The sequence below is a fragment of the Clupea harengus genome, chromosome 2 (assembly GCF_900700415.2).
Source record: "Clupea harengus chromosome 2, Ch_v2.0.2, whole genome shotgun sequence".
Lineage (NCBI taxonomy): Eukaryota > Metazoa > Chordata > Actinopteri > Clupeiformes > Clupeidae > Clupea > Clupea harengus.
In genome coordinates this window covers 25631675-25653555 of record NC_045153.1, presented here as the reverse complement: position 1 = coordinate 25653555, position 21881 = coordinate 25631675, and the positions used below count along the sequence as shown (strand labels likewise).

The 21881-nt window shown below is 43.7% G+C and overlaps 1 protein-coding gene across 3 annotated transcripts in view; it reads left to right on the top strand.

The window, feature by feature from the left end:
• Window positions 1-21881, top strand: part of fign (fidgetin) — a 43772-nt gene that overhangs the window by 1835 nt on the left and 20056 nt on the right. The gene's annotated exons all lie outside the window — the stretch shown is intronic.

Below are 21881 nucleotides of genomic sequence, written 5' to 3'. Positions count from 1 at the left end.
AACCCTGTACTAAGACAACAATGTAACATGCAAACGGTTTAGGGATTTTTATGCTTAAGGATTGAAAAATTGAAGTTGGGCAAAATAATACCATTTGGATATAGACTGTGTGTGTGGCTTCAGAGGCATTTTTGTATTTTACAGTTCATATTATAAATCCCATTTGGCCATTATAGTAACATACATTTCCATCTTTTTCTCGTAAAAAAATGTCTGTGTAATTTAAAGTAGACTATACAAACAAATGGTGTGTATCATATTTTAAGAGTTTTCCCTGATGCACACAAAAAGTTACCAGAGCAGGTTTGCAGAGAACTTAATTGGTGAATTCATCCAAAAGGAGAGAGAGCAACTATTGTCACTGGTGTTGAATATTTTATATTCACCTTCATATAATGATTGCCTCCCCTATCTTGCATCTTGCAATACCTGCCACAGACTTCACTTATTTTAGTCAGCTCAGTGTGGTGTTGTGGCGGTGTATGCCAACATTAAACTTGTACAGTCGCATAGTAGTAGTGGTAAAGCTTGTAGCCATTGTCTGAGATTTCAGCGTATCTGGTCTTTTGGCAGAGAGGCCATCACATTTTGTAAACACACATACACACTCACCAATGCGCCAGTGAATGAAATAATGACAAAAACGTCAGAGTGGATTTTCACTTGTTAAAATGTTTGTAAATATCTATGTGTGAGTGAAAACAAGTGCTTTGTTTTTTAACTTGGCAACACTACAGTATGCTTCAGTGTGTGTTTGATTTAATTCACTTTCATAAGATTTTTCAGCTTGCCACATTACAGTAATGTTGGGAAATTAAAACCTTGTTTGAGCGCAACAGAACCAACAATATTTTCATGACAACATATCATTTGCATTTTGTTATTTAAAAGGACAATTAAATTCAGTAGTGGCAAGCTTGAGTGTGTTTTCAGTCCTCTTCAGAAATAACAGCATTGAGAATCCATCAATATGAAAATATACATCACAATCATTTTCATTATGCTTGAGTGTTTTGGTGCTCCCCCCCCCCCCCTCAGAGTGGACATCAAGCATGTTTTTGAAGCCATTATCCATAGACTGTTGGAGCGCTACATCAAATTTGCAAGCAGTTGGGTGAAGTTTTTGTGTAATAGGATATCACTGGCTTGTTGGAGCACAGTGTGGTGCAGGTATGCACTAATGTACTGTCAGTGCGTCTCACAAGCAGTAGTGTTCCACGGGGAGCGTTTACCCTTTCTGACAGGAAACAATCACAACTTTTTTAACCCTCCTTGTTGTATGGAGGGTTCTTTTGCTTCATATGAATAGGCAATGAAAGTCGTGTGTGTGTGTGTGTGTGTGTGTGTGTGTGTGTGTGTGTGTGTGTGTGTGTGTGTGTGTGAGTGTGTGTGCCTGCGCACTAAGAGGTCGTGTTTCTTACCGCCTGTTGGGTGGAGGGGAGGAGGTGGAGTGTGAAGGCTCCGCTATCAGATGGGATGAAATCTTGGTTAGTCCTGATTTAACCCCAGGCGTTGCCTTATGAGCATGTTAAACGACATGACAGCTCCGTTTATTCCTGATTTTATGGCATTTATGATTGCTTTCTGTGCAGAGACAGTACACTCACACACACACACACACATGCACACACATGCACAACCACATTCAAATACACACACACACACACACACACACACACACACACACACACACACACACACACACACACACACACACACACGTACATACACACACATGCACTGGCTCATGTGGAGTTTTTGCCTGTGCGCACGATGACAGATGCTGACCCCTCCCCTTCTCATCGCCCTCTTTACTTGATGCCTCCCATGTTGACATGCTAGCCGTGCACACTGGCCACAGAGCCTCCCAGAGCCTTGTGGGAAATGTCAACACACATCATGCCCTGCGGCCACACACTTTTGCCTGTGTGTGTGGATTTTGGACTCTGAATTATGGGTCTTTGTTTTATGTAGCTGGTATTTACATATTAATCCTGCCTTTCATACCTGCTGTTAAAGCACCCATTGTTGTTATTATTACTATTATTTGTAAATGCCTTTGACATTTCTTTTGATGTTTTGCTGTTTCTTTTCATTTTGGATGGACATAATCTATCATGTGATTGTTTGAGGATTAATACATGAGGTGATCATTAATAGAGGCGTATGCCATGGATGACTTGAAATCAGCTTTAAAGGAGATTGGACTTTGAGCTCTGTGGTGGGGGTTAGGACTCCACAATCCGTGGATCAGTGAAATTATCAAGTGGAAGTCTCAGACCATTTATGTAGTGTTTAAACTTATTAAATTAACTCTCATTCCAGCCCAAAACATTTATACTTGTCAGACTCTACATACCATGAATGATTTCTTTTTGTGTATTTATAAACCGATCATTATTGAAACTATTGTATTGCTTTCTGCAAATGGTGCAGTAAAGGTTTTTACATTATTTACATTTTAATATTATTTGTTATCATATCAACTGCAAATCTGTTTTCCAGCAGAAGTGGCTAATTGCATTCATACATATTCATGCTTCACCATTAATGCGTGTGGTGTTCTGCTGATACATGCTGTATTTATTAGAGTGGGGGAGAAGTATTATATTGTTTTTTTTCCCATTTACATTTCTTTTTTTTCATGATATCAACCTAAGTGTATTTGAGTCTGTTTCTATTTCCTTAGTAATGGTATAATGACTGGTGGTCAATGAGTTCTGAGAACTTCTTCATTTTTGTGGTTGGTGCCAGAAAGGAGAATACAGACAATTGTAAAGGCATCCGCACTGTAATATTTGAGTTATCATGTGAGTTGACATTTGCTATGGTTACTCACCACCCATCTTGATCTTTCCCAACCGATTTCCCACTTACTTTATCTTCGAGGGATACTTTAGTTGCTCCAAATCCACTGTGATTAATGTTCATGAAACCATTGCTTATGTTTGATAGTTATGAAAGAGGTGTCATTTGTGTGCATTATATTAGCGCTAATACAGCTTTGTGCATCCACATCTCCTAACAAAAGCCTGTTGACGAGCAACACAAGAGGTAATATTGCGAGCAGCTCTAAGTTGTGTTGGCATGCAGGTTGCGAATGAGCCGCGCTAACTTAGCGTGACATGCTGCTGGTGTTTTCTCCCGCTCGCGTTGCAAAGCGTTTTCTCTCTCACTCTCTCTCTCTCTCTCTCTCTCTCTCTCTCTCTCTCTCTCTCTCTCATTCTCTCATTCTCTCGCTTTTCCCGTGATGGAACCAGTCTGCCCTGGCCGGCGTCTCCATTACCTGGAGGTTGTTTGTATAAATTAGACTGACAGTTTTTATCTTAATCTAATGGTGACAATTAAAGCAACCTTCAGACTCACACTCAAGTTACTCACGGACAAAACACCTCGGGGAGCACAGGCAAGCGCTGCCTCAAATTGATGAAACGCTCATGCTTACAGACGGATACATTTGTCAGTCGCTGTAACAGATCTGATTCAGACAACCCCCCCCACCCTCCGCTCGCCCTCCCCTGCTTCATGCCAGACAAAGCCCAGCTCAAATGAAATCAGCGCTAGGTTGTCATCTTTAAGCAAATATGTTAAGTGTTGTCTTGCGTGCGTTTCATCTGAAAAGTGCGGCAGACCCCAAGGGAGCCAGACTCATGCAAATAGAACAAATCCCATTTCTTCAGAGAGATAACCCCCCTGTCTCCCTTTCTCTTCCTCTGTCTCTCGTGTGCACCCTCTCTCTCTCTCTCTCTCTCTCTCGCTCTCTCTCTCTTCGTCTCTCTCCCCAGTCTCTCTCCTGGCAGCTGGCTCTGTTAGCTTTGTGTGTTTCACTGTGCGCTGACAATTCTTCCAGTGATCCAAGTTGGGGTGCATTAGAAAGTGGAAGCAGCTGTCTGTAGCTATACTGAGAGACGTGTTTGCTCTACTGCGAAGATGAAGGACCACGAATCCTTGACATCCTCTTCCCCCCCTCCTCTCCAACACCCCTCCTCCTTCCATGCACACACACACACACACACACAGAAACACACACACACATACACACACACGTGCACCAATGCTCACACATACTCCCCTTACAGACACAGTACTATCTCATTTTGACTCGTAGTATCTGTGTTGGTTTTCTTTTCTTCATTGAAACTAACAGCATATGGGGTGACTGTGTTTGAATGGATGGTACGTGGCCATCTCCTGAGCTTGTGCCTCTTGTGCCTATTTACCTGCTTCTCTCTGGGCTAATTTATGGATCATTTGTGAGGTCAACAGTTGTGGTAGTGGTGTGAATGTGTTTGTGTTGCTGGTGGTTTATGGGGCGGGTGTACATAGATAAACCCAGATGTTGATGATGTAATGGGACCTTAGAGGACTAGCAGGTGTTGTACAGGTGCTTCAGCATAGAACACAGACTGCACTCACCTGCCTGATGTGTGTGTATATACTCCATTTCAGGCAATTACATCTGCTGGTCCAAATTCAGGTGGGCTCTTCTAGTCTATCCTCAGCCCATATAAAGCCTGCCTGTGTAGCTGTGCCTGGATTAGTGTCAGTTTACTCTGTTGTGACACTGACAGCACTGTTTGCAGGAGGACGGAGATTTGGTGAGCTGATTGGGTAAATTACAAGGAAATCAACCGTTTTATTTTGCCCATCAATCACTGAGAGCCATCTTTCATCAGCCGCTCATATTGTGGTCCTTATCTTGTGTCAGGGAGAGGCAAATGGAGTGCTATTTGTAGAGTGACATTCCCCCACAAACAGGCCCGCTGATCTGGGGGTAGTTAATCAGTTCACATCAGCAGCTTTTATGCCATGATTGACACCTGGTCCTGTGAGTGCAGTTACATAGTCCCTTACATCTAAAATTAGAATACATTGCCACTTACGTCAACCAGATGGCTAAAACGTGATCAAATGAGCCAACATAGCATGGATTCAAGCTTATTGTTCATATTTTACTTGTTTTTCTAGAAACGGGTATCAGAAAGAGCCGGAAGGATTGGCCAGATTTTTTGTGATGAAGTGGATATGGTAGTGTATAAAATGCCAGAAAATGATGGAAAGAAGTCTCTTTGTGAGGAGTGAAGTGGTAGTGTGAATGGGGGGTGCTTCATGAACGTGCATTCCTTATGTGTGTTGTTAGCCAGCTCACTGACTGTGTCCTTTCTGTGGCTCTGTGGTATTTCGTCTGACTGAGAGACCAGAGGCAGAATGCCTGAAATGCCTTTGAATTGCACACGGCAAGGGTTGTTAATGTGGGCCTTGTGTGTCAAACAAGTCATTTAAAGGATTTTGAATGGAGTGGAGCGCACTCCCTTTTTCCTGCCATTCCTGCCATTTCAAACAATGAACTGTCGTTTTTGTTTTATATCGGCGCTTGCTAAAGCCGCGTGGATACTCATAAAAGGAGCGAGGCTGCAGCCCTGGGCCTGCTGGGAATTGGTTAGAACAGACAATCCCCAGGTGAGGAAAACTAGGTTTTGCTGTAATACTTTTAATCTGGACGGCTAGAAGATTCACGCGCGTTCATAGATCTGCTTCAGTAATTACCATTCCCCCAGTGGCTGCCGGAGAGACGTTTGGCTAAATCACTGATGTCTTCATTACACTGTTTACATTTTAATTAGACACCCCAAACTTTTGATTCCTAATGGCCTTTATGATTGGAGATTTTCTCCTCTTTAGTTCAATGGAAGCCATGGAGACATGCTGTGCATAAGTGCAACTTGTCAGTTAAGAGGAAAGCTTTTTTTTCTCCTTCCTCTTTTCTTGAATGTGTGTGTCTTGTCGAGAAAAAGGCTTTAAAAAAAATAAAATACAGCTATTTCTTTTTTTTTATTGTGAGATCAAAATAATTATTTTGCTTCCTTCAAATATTGACCTCCAGCGCAACACTAGATACCTGCTTTAAATATGCTTTTGATGCGTTCCTATAATGGGCTCTGACTTCTTGTGCTTTAATGAATAAATGTGTGGTGGAACTTTGTAAATTAGGTTGGAATGACATTGGGAGCTCTTATTGAATATTTTGTGCTATCAAGAGAAAGAAATCAAAGATATTTTAATCTCCCAGAAATAACTGTAATTATAATTTCTACATCTGCCCTTGCAAATGGGCGATTTCTTTCAACTCTTGTCACAGTGCAGTGTTTGGTATATATAAAATCCATTCTGGCGCGTGCAGATTTTTTTTCACCACATTTTATCATCAGGTAATTGCCCCACAACTCTTGCAGAAATATCTTGTGCAAAGCCCAGTGTTACATGCTGAGGGGCACCTGTGAACGCAGTGGTGACTGAGCACAGCTTGTCATAAAAGGTGATTCCAGCTCATCTTCAGTCCACTCCATTACACTGTGAGTGCTGTGTGTATCATACATTTGATTTCAGTAGGACAGCATAACATGATGAGAAATGGCTCTTAAGAATTTGCATGGCAGTGTGCTCTTGTTTGCCTGGCGAGGCACCTCTTCCCTGTGACCTCGAAGGATGTGCATGCAACAAGTCTGTTGTGGACCGCTCACTTCCCTCGATCCACAAGGCCTCACCTAAGGGGGATTTCATGGGGATGTTTTCCAGGATTGTATATCACATGCCGGATGAAATGAGGTGTTTGTGTTCCAGCCTGAGGTCTTGTCTCTGATTTTCCTTTGGAAATTTGACTGAATTTTAAAAGGTTTGTGAGCTCTGTTAATGGTGAACTTTTTTTCTGGGGAGATGAGAATACCACATGTTTTCTGCTATTTGTTAGAGTGTGTGTGTGTGTGTGTGTGTGTGTGTGTGTGTGTGTGTAAGGTCTCACTATATAATATTACAGGAAAAATGTTTGGTATTGTCTTAACAGCAGTGCAACGTGCGTACTCCATTCCTTGGGGTTATAATTGATGTGATGAAATGCTCATGGATGTGATATCCAGTATTTTGGCTCTTGTCTGTAGCTGTAGCGGAAACAAAAACCTTCAGGAATGATGAATTGAGTCATCACATTCACCAGCTAATTGTCTCAAATTGATATTTTGATGTACTACTAAAGATCACATAAAAGAAGTCAGATCTTAATTAGGACGATGATCACAGGAGATGGGTGCCGCTCTCTGCGCCACTCCGCCGCTCAAACTTCCCCGGCATTTCATTCATCCTCGGCGGAGGCCGAGCGCGCTGACAGGTTGGCGGCCGGCCAGGCATTGACAGAAAGAACCTTGAGTGCCGGGGAGCGGAGCGCTGTGAGGCCTGTCAGGGGGAGTGAAGGGAGGCGATTGCGGAGGCTTGGTAAACTGCCATGTAGGTTTAAGGCGTCAGGCTGTGGTGGTGGTAGAGGGGAATGGGGGGCTGTGGTGGCGTGTGGGGTTGGGGGGGGGAGCATCTGCAGTGACACGGGGACGTGAGCGGATCCGACCGATGCCGGGGCTAAATGCCTCACGCGTTGCTGGTCCAGCCGGCTGGCCAGAGAGGGGCTGTAGCTAATGATGGTGCGTAACGTAATTATCTTGTCCGGCTGTCCACTGCTGAATCGCGCCTCGCTCTCTCTCTTTCTCTTTCTCTCTCTTTCTCTCTCTCTCTCTCTCTCTCTCTCTCTCTCTCTCTCGCCCTGATTGCTCAGGGAGTCATTCTGGGGTTTTTTTTCATCTTTTAAAAGCTCTACCTCTAAACATTTTATACTATGTTGTATGCTTCACTGTTATATTGTTCAGATACAGAATATTTGAGCTGATGCAAGATGCGCAGGAACATACCTGAAATGATTAAGATATAAATTTAACTCGACTAGACTAATATATCATGCTGCCATATCCAGAGTGCATTATCTGTGACAAACAATAATAAAGCATAATGACTAAGACGTTATAGGATAACTGTATAAAAGGAGTATATATTATTGTGAGGCTAAAATAAAACATGATTTTACCATGCCTTTAAAATGTAGTAGTTTTGCAGTGTATCTCTCCTTATGTGTAGTTGGAAGTGATATGCTGACAGTCACAGTTGTTAGGTTAAACATTTGTCTGTTGCAACACATTCCAGCATGTCAAAATGGTGTTACACATTCAGTGGGAAATACGCCTATTTGTGTGAAACATTGACTGGCAGTGGAGGAAAGTGAAAGTTATGAATCACCATCAGTCTGGCCCAGCCCTCTTATAGATCCTAATGATCAGGCCCCAGGGGGACTGGAGATGTATTTTATTTTGAGGGATGGAGGAACCATCCTCCCTCTTGCTAAGCAGCCCCTTCTCCTCCTTTTAAAATAGTGTTGGAGCTGACCCTATTTCCCACCACAAAAGCACAGGCAATTTGGTTCCAAAATGAGCCTGAAGGTTTCTCTTAATGAGATTGCCTGTTAAAAGACTACATTTCCCCCCCTTTTTTTCCCGGTCTACTCTGGCCAGCTCAATGACATTTGTTTGCTGAGCTGAGTGCCATATTTCTCTTTTTTTGGTCGCCACGACGCCTGTGTGAAGTAATCAGCCGTCTAAAAACAGTTCAAGTTCTTTTTTTTTCTAGGTCAGAAGATTCTCTAGCTTAATCTCTCATCATTTCATCCTTGTTGCCGGAACAAACGAGAGGAAATGATGGCTCTGGGAGCCACGGAGAAGATCAGTGCCGTGCCTTGGCCTGTGGTCAGTCTGTGAATAGCACTTAATGAGTCTGCAAAAGTGAAAGCATTTCTTCAAGAGCATCGCTGGGCATTAGTCCGCTAAGAGTGTGTGCTCTCCAAGACAACCCTGCATTTTTCCCCATCTTCTTTTTTAGAAACCGTTTCTTTGAGAAAGTGACACGCTATAGGAACCTAGTGGTTTGCGTTTGGCCTATTTGACGGTCACCCTTAAATGTCCACATGGAATTGAATTAATTTAAAATAGAGAGGAAAAAAAGGAGAATGATGATTATGAGGAGGAGGTGGTGGAGGAGGAGGAAGCACAGAGAGAAAGATAAGGAGAGAGAGAGAGAAAAAAAAACAGAGGAAGAGAGGCCTGACACACAAACAGAAAGAAGGAGGCGTTCTCGCTGAGAGTTCAGCGTCATCCGGGAGGTTTATGAGGGCTGACAACTTTTTATGCTCATTATCATGAAATCACCTCAGGGAGTAACATTGACTCTGCAGACTCCAAAATAGCCACTCCAGAGCTGTACTCCGCAGGTCCCAGAGAAAAATAATTTTGTGTCTGACGAAATTTATGTAGAGCCAGTCAGCGCTTTATGCAAAAAGTCACCCCCGCCTAGGGAGGATTTGGGTGTGCATGAGCGCACTTGTGTGTGTTTGGTAGCCTGCGCTGCGTGCGTGTGCGTGTGTGTGTGTGTGTGTGTGTGTGTGTGTGTGTGTGTGTGTGTGTGTGTGTGTGTGTGTGAGTGTGCCTGTCAGTCTGTCACAGAGCCCTAATGTGCCTCCCCAGGGGTACCTGGGGGAGACCCACGCAGCACCCAGCTGGCTTCAGCTGCCGACCATGCGGTGACAGTGGGTTCCCACGGAGAGAGGAGGTGTCATAGCTGGTATGTAAACCAGTGACAGATGACTGGAGACGTGCAGACTGGAGGAAACTAGCACACCAGAGAAAAAGGGCCCGTGATCTCTCTGTGTGCTGCTATCTGCTCCGAGCTAAGAGCAAAAACACACGCGCGCACACACACACACACTCGCATTCCCAGACACACAGTCACCCACATTGTGCACACACACACACACACACACACACACACACACACACACACACACACACACACACACACACAGTCGTAGTGTGATACACGACACACACTCATTCTAAATGGTAAATCAAAGATCAGAGCTTTAGTAACATCTGCACATGGATGAGGCCTGATCGGATCCATATGTGCCCCTCTTACCTTTGACCAGCTTTGAATGAAATATTTTGTTAACGTTAATGTTTCGTTCACTACCTCGAGCAAAGGGGCTGCTGCTGGTAGTGACTGCAAACGAATGAGTAGTGCTTTTTTTATTTATATATTTTATACATCGTTTTTTTTTGCGGGGGGGGGGGGGGGGCAAGCGGCGGCCTCGGGCAGCTTTTGTAGGTCAGAGGGCAGGTGGGTCAGTGTTACACTCTCGGCAGCCTCGCTTCGACCGGGTTCTCTGGAAATAGAACACGGCACGTCACAGCGCTATAAGGGATAGCAGATTCCAGACCTCTTTAGCCCGCGGCTACTCGCGCGGTATCTTCGGCTCATTTATTTAGCCTAAGTGACGGGCAGCCAGGAGCGCAACTCCGGCGGTTACTGTAATCTAATGTAGCCTCTAAACGGACAGCAGCTATGCCATGTACCGACCCTAACCCCACGTCGAATCTCCGCCTCCTTCTGATTTTTTATATTGTGGGTGTGGGTGTATCTGTGTTGTACTAGGCCAAACCACTCCATCTAAATTAAACTGACATAACCTGCGTGAATGGCCATTTCCTTTTCCTTACCGACTGGCCATCCATCAATGATGTGTGTACTTGTCGGACTAAAAGAGAAAGACAAAGGGTATGTCTTGTTACGCCTTCTACAAGCTCCCTTTTCAAGCTGAATTTTCCAAGCAGGAGGTGTTCTGTTTAGGAGTGCTGTTAAATCCTTTTAAAATTGATTTTAATTATGTGTTGTTCTGTCCTCCGTATTACCATTGTCTTAAAACAATATATGACCCCCAACTAAAGATTCACATTTTTGTGCAAATGTGCCCATTTTTATATTTAATTGAATACCAGTATATTGTAGCCCTTTTAATGACTTTCGATTCATATTCACCTTGAAATTCAACTAATAAAATACAACTTTTCTTTGCATGAGGTAAGCCTATTGAAAATGCTCCTACTTCCAAAGTACTCGATTTCTTGACCTTAAAATTGTCACCCTTTATTTTAGAACTTTTAGTTCACTGGCAGAAAAAGAGATTTCCGAATGATCATTGAAAGTTCACTTTACATTCTAATATACAGTTGATAAAATAGCTTAAAATGTGTGTTCAATTAAAGCAGTGTTGTACAAGTGAATATTTAAGGATATTTAAGGATAGTGCTATCATTCAATGGCATACTTTGAGTTCCTTTACACACTTATTTTTTTAAATACTTTGAAGCCACTCTGCTATTTTTAGGACCCCACAGTGCAGAAAGCAATTCACGTTTGAGCAGTGGCTGACCTAAGGTGGTGTATATTGATGAGAGGGATTTGTTCCGTAATAGAATTGTATCTAATTAATTAGCTTTTAATTGGGTGAATACGGAACATGCAAATACAGCACATTCAGATACAATCGTTACCTCACTGCATAAATAACTGTACAGTGGTATGCACTTAATGGAATGTGGATGTTCTTTGAGGCTCTTGTCACCTTGTTGTCATTCAATTTGAATTAGACAAGGTCCTTCTGAGAGAGGAAAATAGGGCAAGTTTGTAGCTACAGCAACTGTTTTTGTGTATATATGTGTGCGAATGTGAATTTGACATAGTGATGCTATTTTGTCAATGCTCCATAACCGTATAGTACCTGAGCCCTAAATACAGTTGCCATCCAAACCAAAACCTTAGCAGCTATTTCATTCCTAACTCTCAAATGTTGCCATGAATGCCTTTACAAATATTTTGGATAGCATACAACTTCAGAAATGCACGTAAACTCTTTGGTTCTTTTGCCTTGGACCTTTGCCTTTCATTAGTTTCTGGCACTTTTTGTATAGGGCAACGAGCATCCTTTTTTTTTTTTTGCTAACAAGGTTCCCTCTTTAACACATTGAGCACCAGGGGCGTGTTGCCTCAGCTGGATGTACTGTCGGGTGTAAGAATTCACAGGACGTGGAATATGCTCCAAACCTGACAGATTTTATACCTGTTGCACCATCTGAGCATAGGGCAAATGAATCTTACGCCCACATTGGGGGAAGGTGTAAGCTGAAAATCCCTGAGGTGACAAAAGATTATAACACCAGGATGATAAGACTGATGTACAGAATGCCACCTTGCTTTATTTTATTTGATATATAATGTATACTGGTATATATACTGTTCATTTCACTCAGCGACAATGCAGTGTGTTATGAAGAGCTATAACAATGCAGAACAAAGAGGAAGGCAGAAAGAAAGAGGGGAAAAATACAAACCAACCCACACGTTGAATGCAGTACAACATGCAATCATACCAGTGGCAGGCATACAATGAAGACACATTCATGGGTGGTCAGTGCTCACTCTTCTCTTAGAGTCCCTCATCCAGTCTATATGTAATAAATCAGCATTGACCAGTGGGCTTACTGAGATGAGCGAGTATTTACAGGTTACATTGACTCTGGTAATAGCCTTTCTGATGACAAACAGTTCACAGAGGGATTTTGTCTCAGTGGGGCTGCGGTGGATAGGCTGCATTCTATTTACTCAGCCTATAATAGGAAGTTCTAAAAAACGAAAATGTAATCAAATCGCGCCTCCGTATTTGCACAGCCGTTTTAAACAGCTTTGTTAACTTTCATTACTCACTAATGCACCTCTAGAATGTACCTCAGATGTACATGAATGTGCATAATCTATCCAAGGAATAGCTGGCTTTAAATAGTGTAACCAATCTATGAAATCACGGATCACAATGCTGGGCATGGCTGAGCCGGACACAGGGGGCTCACACCCAGCGTGTGTACTTCCAGCTGGTGCATTTGGCCCTAGTACTGAGCACTCGCTTTGCTAGAGTGGTGCAGTTCCTTAGTTTAGTTCCTCTGGCCATATCTGGAGGTGTTTTGCTGGCAGAGTTTGTTGCTCAGATGTTGCATGGCCTGTCCTCTAATACCAGGAGATGTTTTTCGGCTGCATCATCATGCTGGTCGTTCACTCCCACCCCTTGATTCCCGCCGACAGCCCGCCTCCCCCCTGCGTTAGTCACAGTTAACTCATCCCTCAGCGGAGGTGCAGCTGGAGGCTTCAGATGTGGGTCCTTGCTGATGTGTCGTACCGCTACCAGCGCATTGCATGCTTTTAGCCTGTCATGACTGGGCAAATGTGTGTGGGGCTGCGCATGGAACCAGAAATTATGCGCCATATTGCCGGCAACCACAAATGCATCGTTCTACGGGGATAATTCATGTTAATGAGAGGAAAGCTTGTCCATGAAATAAGTGACACGTCTGATCTTTTCTATGATGGCCAGCCGATGTCTATTCACATTAAAAAGCAATGATCTTGGTTTGGAGAGTCTCCAAAAGGATTTAAAAAGTGGCAGTTAAACGAGAGCCATTTATCTTTATGAGCGGCTTGATGCGGAAGGTTAAAAGGTCACCCTTTAACCGCGGTTTGTATGGCCTGTTGATTAACAGCGTTGGATTGATAAACAACATATGAAAGCAACCACGAAGGCATTGAAGGTTAGAGGCCTTTGATGTTCACTCTTCGCGTACGGAGGAATCTGTGCTCTCTCCTTCACGGAGACCTCTGCAGCCCCCACGCTGCACGCGGTGCCGGAGCAGGCCGGCGCAGGCCGACGGTTCCATGCTGCTTGACTCGGTGTGTTTGTCAAGCTGGCTGCCCGCTTGTTTTCTCTGACTTTTTTTTTGCTCAGCTGAGCATTCGTCTTCACAATTGCATTAACTTTGAGTTATACCTTTTGTCTCTGTTGTCAAATCAATACCAGGATGACAGCTGGGCCCTGGCAGTGAAGAAGCATAATCTCGGGGAAGAGGAAATGTGAAGGGGGGGGGGGGGGGGAGAGAGGGAGAGGGAGAGGGTGGGAAGGGAGAGAAGAGTTAGGGGGAAGAGAAAAAGAGAGAGAGAGAGATCTGTCTGTGTCAAGTCCCTGCCATGGAGTTTCAGAGAAAACGCTCAGCATGCATCCCAGTTCTGATACACCACTACTTTCTTTTTTAGTTGCTCTGCAAGAGGTTATTGGACTTTTTATTACTAGACTCTGTAATAAGAAATAGATTTACCACTCCACCACTAACTGAATATAGAACACTGATAAACCGGGGATAACTTTTTGTAAATGTAAATGATTTAAAATCCTTGACGAAGTACACTACAAGACTGAAGAATAACGTGTGATGTAATGGGCTCACCGTTTGCTGTGTTTGCAAACCCAAAGCGAAGTGGGAACCATTTGAGTATGTTAGCGAGGCATTTTCTTTATAAAATGCAGCCGCCTCGAAGAGCTCTGCGCGATGTATTGTCTGGCAGTGGGCGAACCAATCTCCCCTCTCCAGTAAAAGTCCGCTGATAAGCACAGCCACTTCACTTCAGTAACTTTCATGGCAGTATTGTGGGGAGATTTTCTGTTTCATATTGACCAAAGATTGCTTCGCTTGCCTCATCTCACCTTTTGTCTGGCCGTGGTATGGGAGCTGACCTTCTTTCTTGAATAGCACTCAATAGTGGCCATCGAAAAAGTCCAAGCCTTGAAGGAGAAAGTCACGTCGAAGCTCTAGACAGTCTCTCTCCTTTTGTCTTTGCCAGAATGTTGTTAATTTTCCCATTAATCCTTTATCGAGATCCTAATTGCTATCCATTTATAAGGTAATTAAGGGATAATGCCTGATGCTTTGCTATTGGACATACAAGGTTGCTGTTCTTCAGTGGTTCACTTGAGCTATTCACAAACGCATCAGCCTCAAGAATGTCCAACAAGAATGTGCGAACAAAAAGACACTTTTGTTTGCCTGTCACGTGAAGTGAAATGACATATCAGATTGCCATTTCATATGAGATTAATCAGAGATGGCACAACAATGGCAGCGAACATGCATGTTAGAGCAGCTTCACTGTTACAAGCCCGACTGTTTCATCTCCACTGCTGTGCTGATTTTTTTATTTTTGCTCAAAGACATTCGCGGCATGGTGTCAGTGCAGCTGACAGCCGTCCTGTACCTACACCCACCAGGTGTATAATGGAGAAGCACAAGCACCATCTCAATCTGTCTGCACTCTACCCAGCCCCCCCCCCTCCCTCCCCCAGCGCATGGAAAGTTGGTGCAACTTTGCTGTAAACTATGGAAATTGTAGGTTTCATTTGCATGCCCTGAATTGCAGTTTAAACCCACTTCTTTCCACTCTTTATGTTTTCGTTACGTAAGTATATGGGGGCAGCATCACACAGTGTAGGACATAGGTAGGCCCAGATGAATGACTATCAAGAGCTCAACATATATACGGAATTATTTATAGACCTCAGTCAGAGAAGATCTAAAAAACTTAGTACCCTTATAGAATGCTCACTGTTATACAGCAAGAGTTATGTCCCTGGTTTTTGTTACAGTAGATTTTGTGGTAGTGTTCTGTATGTTAATCTAATTCACACGTGAACAACTATGTACAGGGGCTGAACAGCACTTGGTCCGATGCCAGTTCCAGCTTAATCTTCCTTCACTTAAGGTTTACTGCTCAGGAAACAAAAGGTTTAGTGCGTTAAATTGATCATCAAGCACGTTCCAGTCTTTTGTGCAGAGATGATAACAGATAGTAGAATAAAGGCCTCATTTGATGTGAAATTACTGCAATACTTAACAATTAAAACAAAATGCGTCTGCTGCAACGTTCCCAGTGAGCCTTGGAGCCGGAGTTGCAGAGATCGAGTTTCACAGCGTGGCGACTATCTCCTGACATACTCTCTTTCTCACACACACACACACACACACACACACACACACACACACACACACACACACACACAAACACCAGCAGAGATGCTGACATGGGGTAGAGTCACACACTTTCAGTGGATTCTTTTTTCCCTTGTTCTTTCTCTGTCTTTTTTGAGCACCTCGTGGAGAAAAATCACACATGGCCGTCTGGCACCCGAGTGAGGAAGAGGCCCGAAACGCAGACATCCTCTGAAGGAATGCGTGGCCGCCTCGAGAAGACAGCAGCCACCGCCGCCCGACTGCCCACAGAAGGCTCTGGGGAGAGAGATGCGCCACCGTAAACAAACAAGGCTTATTTTTGGCCCTCCACGGCTCCTTTTTCTTCCCGGGTTTCTGCTTCTACTTCAAGGACACCTGAATGGTGAATTTTAAACAGGGACGTCGCGTGTGTGATTACCGTAGCGGCGTAACGCGTCTCGGAAATTACAGACGGTTGACAAAAAAAAAAGAGGAGAGAATTTGACCTACTTTATGCTTGTTCATACACATACAAAGTATCTGAAGTAGACCAGAGCTCTGTAGAGTTGTAGATTCTTGCTTTCCCTCTCTCCCCAGGCTACACAAATCCATACACAGTCTCCCTCAGAGCAGATGTTTGCAATGATTACATCAACAACGTGTTAACAGGAATCGCATCATCATCAACCCCCAACACCCCCCCCCCCGCCTTCCCCTCACACACACACACACACACACACACACACACACAATCACTTTTATTCCATTGTGACTAATGGATTGAGAGTGTGAAGTAATCACAGTCCTGAATCGGACCAGTGAACAAGGTAATCTGTTAATTTGCAGCAGGCTCAGGCCTATTGGTTTGTAAATCAAATAACTGCTTGCCTGGTGCCATTAACCGGCAAAGGAGCGTCGAAAAGCAGATTAATGGTGAATGTGAGAGGCTCTTAAGACACCCACCGCCTTGTCTACTGTCCTTTTTGCTTCCTCACCCCCACCGCCACCCCCAACCTCTTCCGTTTCCCTTCCTCCGTGGCAGTTTCGGCGGAGACGTCCATGTGGGGATTATGGCTTTTGGGAATGTGTGGGCTGGCTAGGGGGAGTAGGTTTTGGTCAATGAGCCTTCATGTAGAGAGGTCGCCCATTCCAGCTCCGCTCCCCTCATGTGTGTAAGTGATCCCGCGGGGAGCCCAGGGCTCGTCCTCAAACACACTTTACCCAGAGGCACTGTCAGGCACCGGCGCCTTTATGGCGAAGTCGGACAGAGAGAGAGAGAGAGATATGGCACAGTATTGTTCACCACGTCAGCCTGTTTTGAAGTATGGCTTGCTTGCTTGAGTGGGTTGTTGATGTGACACAACGTGTTACTTAAGCACGTAATCATCTTTTTATCTCATCAAATCATTTATTTTGGTTTAAGAGAAGACGGTTGAGATGGTTGGAATTTGGTTAACCTTTATTTCTCTATTTAGCCATTACAACACATCGGCATACTAGTAGCTAATATGCACTTTCATAAAAGCCTTCTTAATTTGATGGTGTAGAAGCAGGTGTAAACAAGGGGAAGCAGTAGCTCGTTGTGTTCCAGTGTGTGGGAGGTGAGATATGGCACTCCTCTACAACGGTAATCTGCTAACATTAGTTGTCAGCTTCTTTTTTTGCATGTTTTCTAGTTCACTTAAGGGTACTTCTCATGGCTCATTATACCTGTCTTCAGAAACACTGAAGAGCCGTAACGACCCACTGGCCAGTTTATATATCACCACGCGCGTATCTTGTGGCGTAGTGAAGACTAGCAGATGACATATGCTGTGCTTTTAAGGGCTACAGAGGTTAGGTTTCTCTGGAGATGTTTTTTTTTTGTACTTTCATTGTACTAACAATGTAGAAGCCAAGCATGAATGCAAACAGAAGCACAGCGAAGTATGGTAAGCTACTGACTTCCTTAGGTGCACTACTGTGAAATACACAGTGTGGATACAGAGACTGGGAAACGATTTCATTGTGTTGTACAATATTTTCACCCCCCCGGTGAAGTGTTCAACAAATGAGAGTGTTAGCGCTCTGTTAAAATGTGGGGTATGTATTAGAGTAGGAATCAATTGAGTGTGAACATTGAAATCTGCCTGAGAGATTGCTGCAGAGGCTCCGCTCTCGTGACACCACCTCCGTATGAATTATTCAAGGCGTGGTGGACCTGCTCGCTGAGCTGGAGTCGCTGCCAGGAGCTCGCTTTCGGATTCCGCAGGAAGACCACAGGGCGACTATCCTGGTGGCGCGGAGGACACTCGCCAGTCAGTGTCCAAAACGCATTCCTGGTTGATATAGATGCACACAAGAGCAGCTCACACAGTGCTTCAGCTCAAACCCCCACCTCGACAGACATGTGAGCTAGAAGCACCGTCAAAAGACAAGCACCTTTTCCCTTGCCTGCCTTCTGTGGCCTTTTCAGGGGGTTGCTTACGTGTAATGCGCTGCCGATGGAACTCCTCTGTACTGAGAGGAAAAGGTGTGATCTCCAACAGGGTGATAGTGCTTTAAATTAGCATGCAGTAGCGCTAAACTCACTGTTGTGCCATTAAGGCCTGACTATGGTTTGGTGTGTGGGGCGGGGGGAATCCAAAGGAAGTTTTGAACTAAATTAATCTTATTTCTCTACAGAGTCTGATAAAAATGACAAGAGGTATTATGTATAAGCGATTTGCATAATGATGATGATTCATATCTGTGCTTCAGCAATTGCACGGAGCGTTTTAGGTATAGAGGGCTTGTATCTCCAACTCACTCATCAAATGATGTCCAGAGGAAAAGGGAATGGTAGAAATCCATCTCAGAAAAAAGGGAGTGGAAAAAAGAGAAAGCGAGTGCCTAATCTGTAATGGAGTTTGAAGTTTTAATCTCAGATGTGGCAGTGGAGGAGGTAGAAGGGCTCTGAAGTGGGGTTTCCCCTCCTTAAGGTCCCCCACTACACCCACCAGGATAGAAATGTCCTTGTAAGACTTCAACCAAATGATCATGCCGGTCCCTTTCCAGCTCACACGGATTCTCTCAGACAAGGCCTATGTACTTCTTCTTTGAAACATCTGCTTTCTCTTACAAGTATGTAGATGTAACTGATAAAAAAACCCATCTTTTGTGTTTTTGGCTGTGAGAATGGAAAAGCATCAAAGCCTGTGCCTTGGCAATCACCAGAATTTGGTTCTTTTAGAGTTGCCACAGGTGCATTGAATCTCTCACAACCAGCACAAACCATCCCTTTTCCTCTCTCTGTTTCATGTCAACAGCAACACACAGATGTGTGTGTGTGTTTGTGTGTGTGTGTGTGTGTGTGTGTGTGTGTGTGTGAGAGAGAGAGAGAGAGAGAGAGAGGGGCCTGTTAGAGAGGTGGAGGGATGATTGACAGGAGATAGACATCTGCTGCCTCTCTCAGAATTAGTCTCAGGAATTGGTAGCAAAGGCTCAGCTTTGGGGGCTGCAGCTGACAGAACACGCTGGCACGACACACATCCCCCGTACAGTATCTCATCTCGGCCTCCAAAACATAGATAGGGAATGTTTGGATGCGGAAAAGTGTGTGAATGCGTGTGCGTCTCTATATATGTATCTGTGTGGGTGGGTGTTTTTTTGTTTTGTGTGTGTGTGTAATATATACACCTTATTTATTGCGCAGGAAGAATAAAAAAGATGTATTTAAAATGATAATACCATATTTCCTTCCGTATGTCATTTTATTAGTTTTCACAATATAAAACGTCTGAGGCGGGGACAGTTCAAGACCTCGGAAAGACGCGTCACACCGGCTCCTTGTGCCTTCAATTCCGCTAACGACCTTTAAATTGTGACTCCGGATTACGCAGGAAAAGCCGTCATTGGCAGCATCTGATGGAACACCCTTCGTGGAATGAGACACTTGAAAATTATTATTGCGAGCAATATAAGATAATGGATAGTCATTACTCTTCCTGCTGTCACGTTCACATACATTGTGCACTCTTGAAATATGATGCATCTGCTGTACTTACCAGCCACTTAATATCAGAAAGCACACTGTGTGTAATGATTTATAATTAACACAATATAATGTGAATTGCGCCTTGGTTATTGGCTAAATAATTAGCTCATTTTATTTATTTTGATAGATGACCGTGGAGGAGGTGAAAGGCTTCTCTCGTCCTCCCTGTGTCATTGTTAAAGCGGACACTAAAGAGAGAGGACCGACTAACGCTGACAGAATGTGTGTTGCGGTGTGGTGTCACTCTGTAACGGGTACTTGCACTGTGCTAACACACTGGCTCAAAATAAAATCTGGAGTAGCTGCTTGTGGACCTGAGACGACTGCTCAGTGTAGTACTGGCGATTAAATAATAATTAAAAAAACAAAAACAAATAAGCAGATGGCCCTGCATTGCTTGAATGTATGTTTGTGTGCCTGTGTATTTGCACAGCTTTCTGTCTGCATGGGGGTTCAGTGATTTGTTCTTTGTTGGTGTGCGCTTTATTTATTTATTTATTTATTTATTTGTGTGTGTGTGTGTGTGTGTGTGTGTGTGTGTGTGTGTGTGTGTGTGTGTGTGTGTGAGTGTGTGAAAAAACAGACAGATAGAGGCTCTGCCCTGTCTTTAGTGGCACCACAGACATACAGATCCTTGTGCCCGTGAGGGGTCTTCCAGGCCCTTTGGCTCTCACCCTCAATCCCCGAAGGTGCACAGTGCCTGAGGTGTTAGATCACTCGCGGTGAGATCGCAGACTGGAGCATTGTATCAATGGAGGAGGCAGCTCCTTTGAAAGGCATAATCGGTGTTTACTAGATTGAAATGATTACAGCTCTGTCACAGCGGGCTTCGACTGCGCTACATCTTCCCCGAGAACGGAATCATGAATATTACCGTGATTTACAAAGAGTGGCCTTGTCACGGGGAAATTGACTGCTTGACTGACAGGCCAACCACATTAAAGATAAGTGCGGCATATAAATTTACGCTCACCCCTCTGTCTCCCTCGGTCGGTCTGTCTCACCCTCTGCTTAGCATGGATTGACTTGCGTTTGTGCTCCCCTCCCTGCCCCCCCCACTCCTCCCTTGTTTCTGTTTTGTTTGTGGGATTTTTTTTTTCTTCCTTTGTTGGCCCTTTTTGTCATTTGCCAACTGATTGACAGCATTCAACTCTACCTTGACATATGCACAGAGGGTGTGTCTATATTGACAAAGGTCAAGATGAATTGAACGGATATCAGTTAGTCTCATAAGGCTCCAGCCATATTAGAGAATTAACTCAACAGGCCCTAATTGCATTTACAGGCAACTGGCAACAAGCAAAGCAATGAGCAATGAGCAATGAGCTAATTCTGTCGTGCATGAACTGAAGCTAATTTGATAACTTGGCAAAATCATTTTGCTTATTTAATATCATGAGCAAGATCCTAAGTGCAAACATGGGTGGATCAGCCGAATGCTCTCACATGCCACACGATCGATTTAGTTCATGTGTGACAGACTTTGCTCGTTGCCCATCAGTGCAGTCCCATTACCCCTGCATGTGTACGTTATTTCTAAATAACAGATACTGATGTTCTGAATCACATCTGATACAGACACATAATTCAATTCAATTCAATTCAATTCAATTTTATTTATATAGCGCCATAACAATACAATTGTCTCTAGGCGCTTTGTGTTCATTAAGTTAGGCAGTAAGACACCCAGATCAGTGCAGAGTGAAGTGCAGATGTAGATTTTGTTGTGCTTTCCACTGAGATCGTTAGTAAGTCACTGGGTAGTTATCCAACATTCAAACTTAATCCGATCTACTAACCAAGACCCGCCACTATTCTAGGTTGTGGAATCCCAACGATAGATTAAAGCGATAAACTTGATCTAATATGCTGTAGGCAAACTCACTATGATTCTTGTCCCACTCAGTATTGAAGTCATCACCCTTAGAACATACTCCTTAAATGTATCTAAAATCAACACTAGAAGGGCTCAAAAGCTACAACTAGGCTCTGTCGAATAGCCAATGCACAGATTGCTTTGTGTATTTATCTAAGAGCTCAGAGTGCCTTTCAGCTTGCCCATCAGAAGGGCTAACTGTTTCTTTTGGATTTACATCATAAGAATTATAATTTTTGTCAAACAAGAAGAAAAGTTTGATATGACTTATTTTGTATGTTCAAATTCATACAGAAAGAGTTGCAAGGAGGCACCTGGGAATAAATAAAATTAAATAATCTCAAAACAAACATGAAAAGTCTGTTGGTCTTCAGCGTTGAGACTCGCTCTTCGCTCTTCAGCCGTAGCAGGTTCTCAGGTCAAT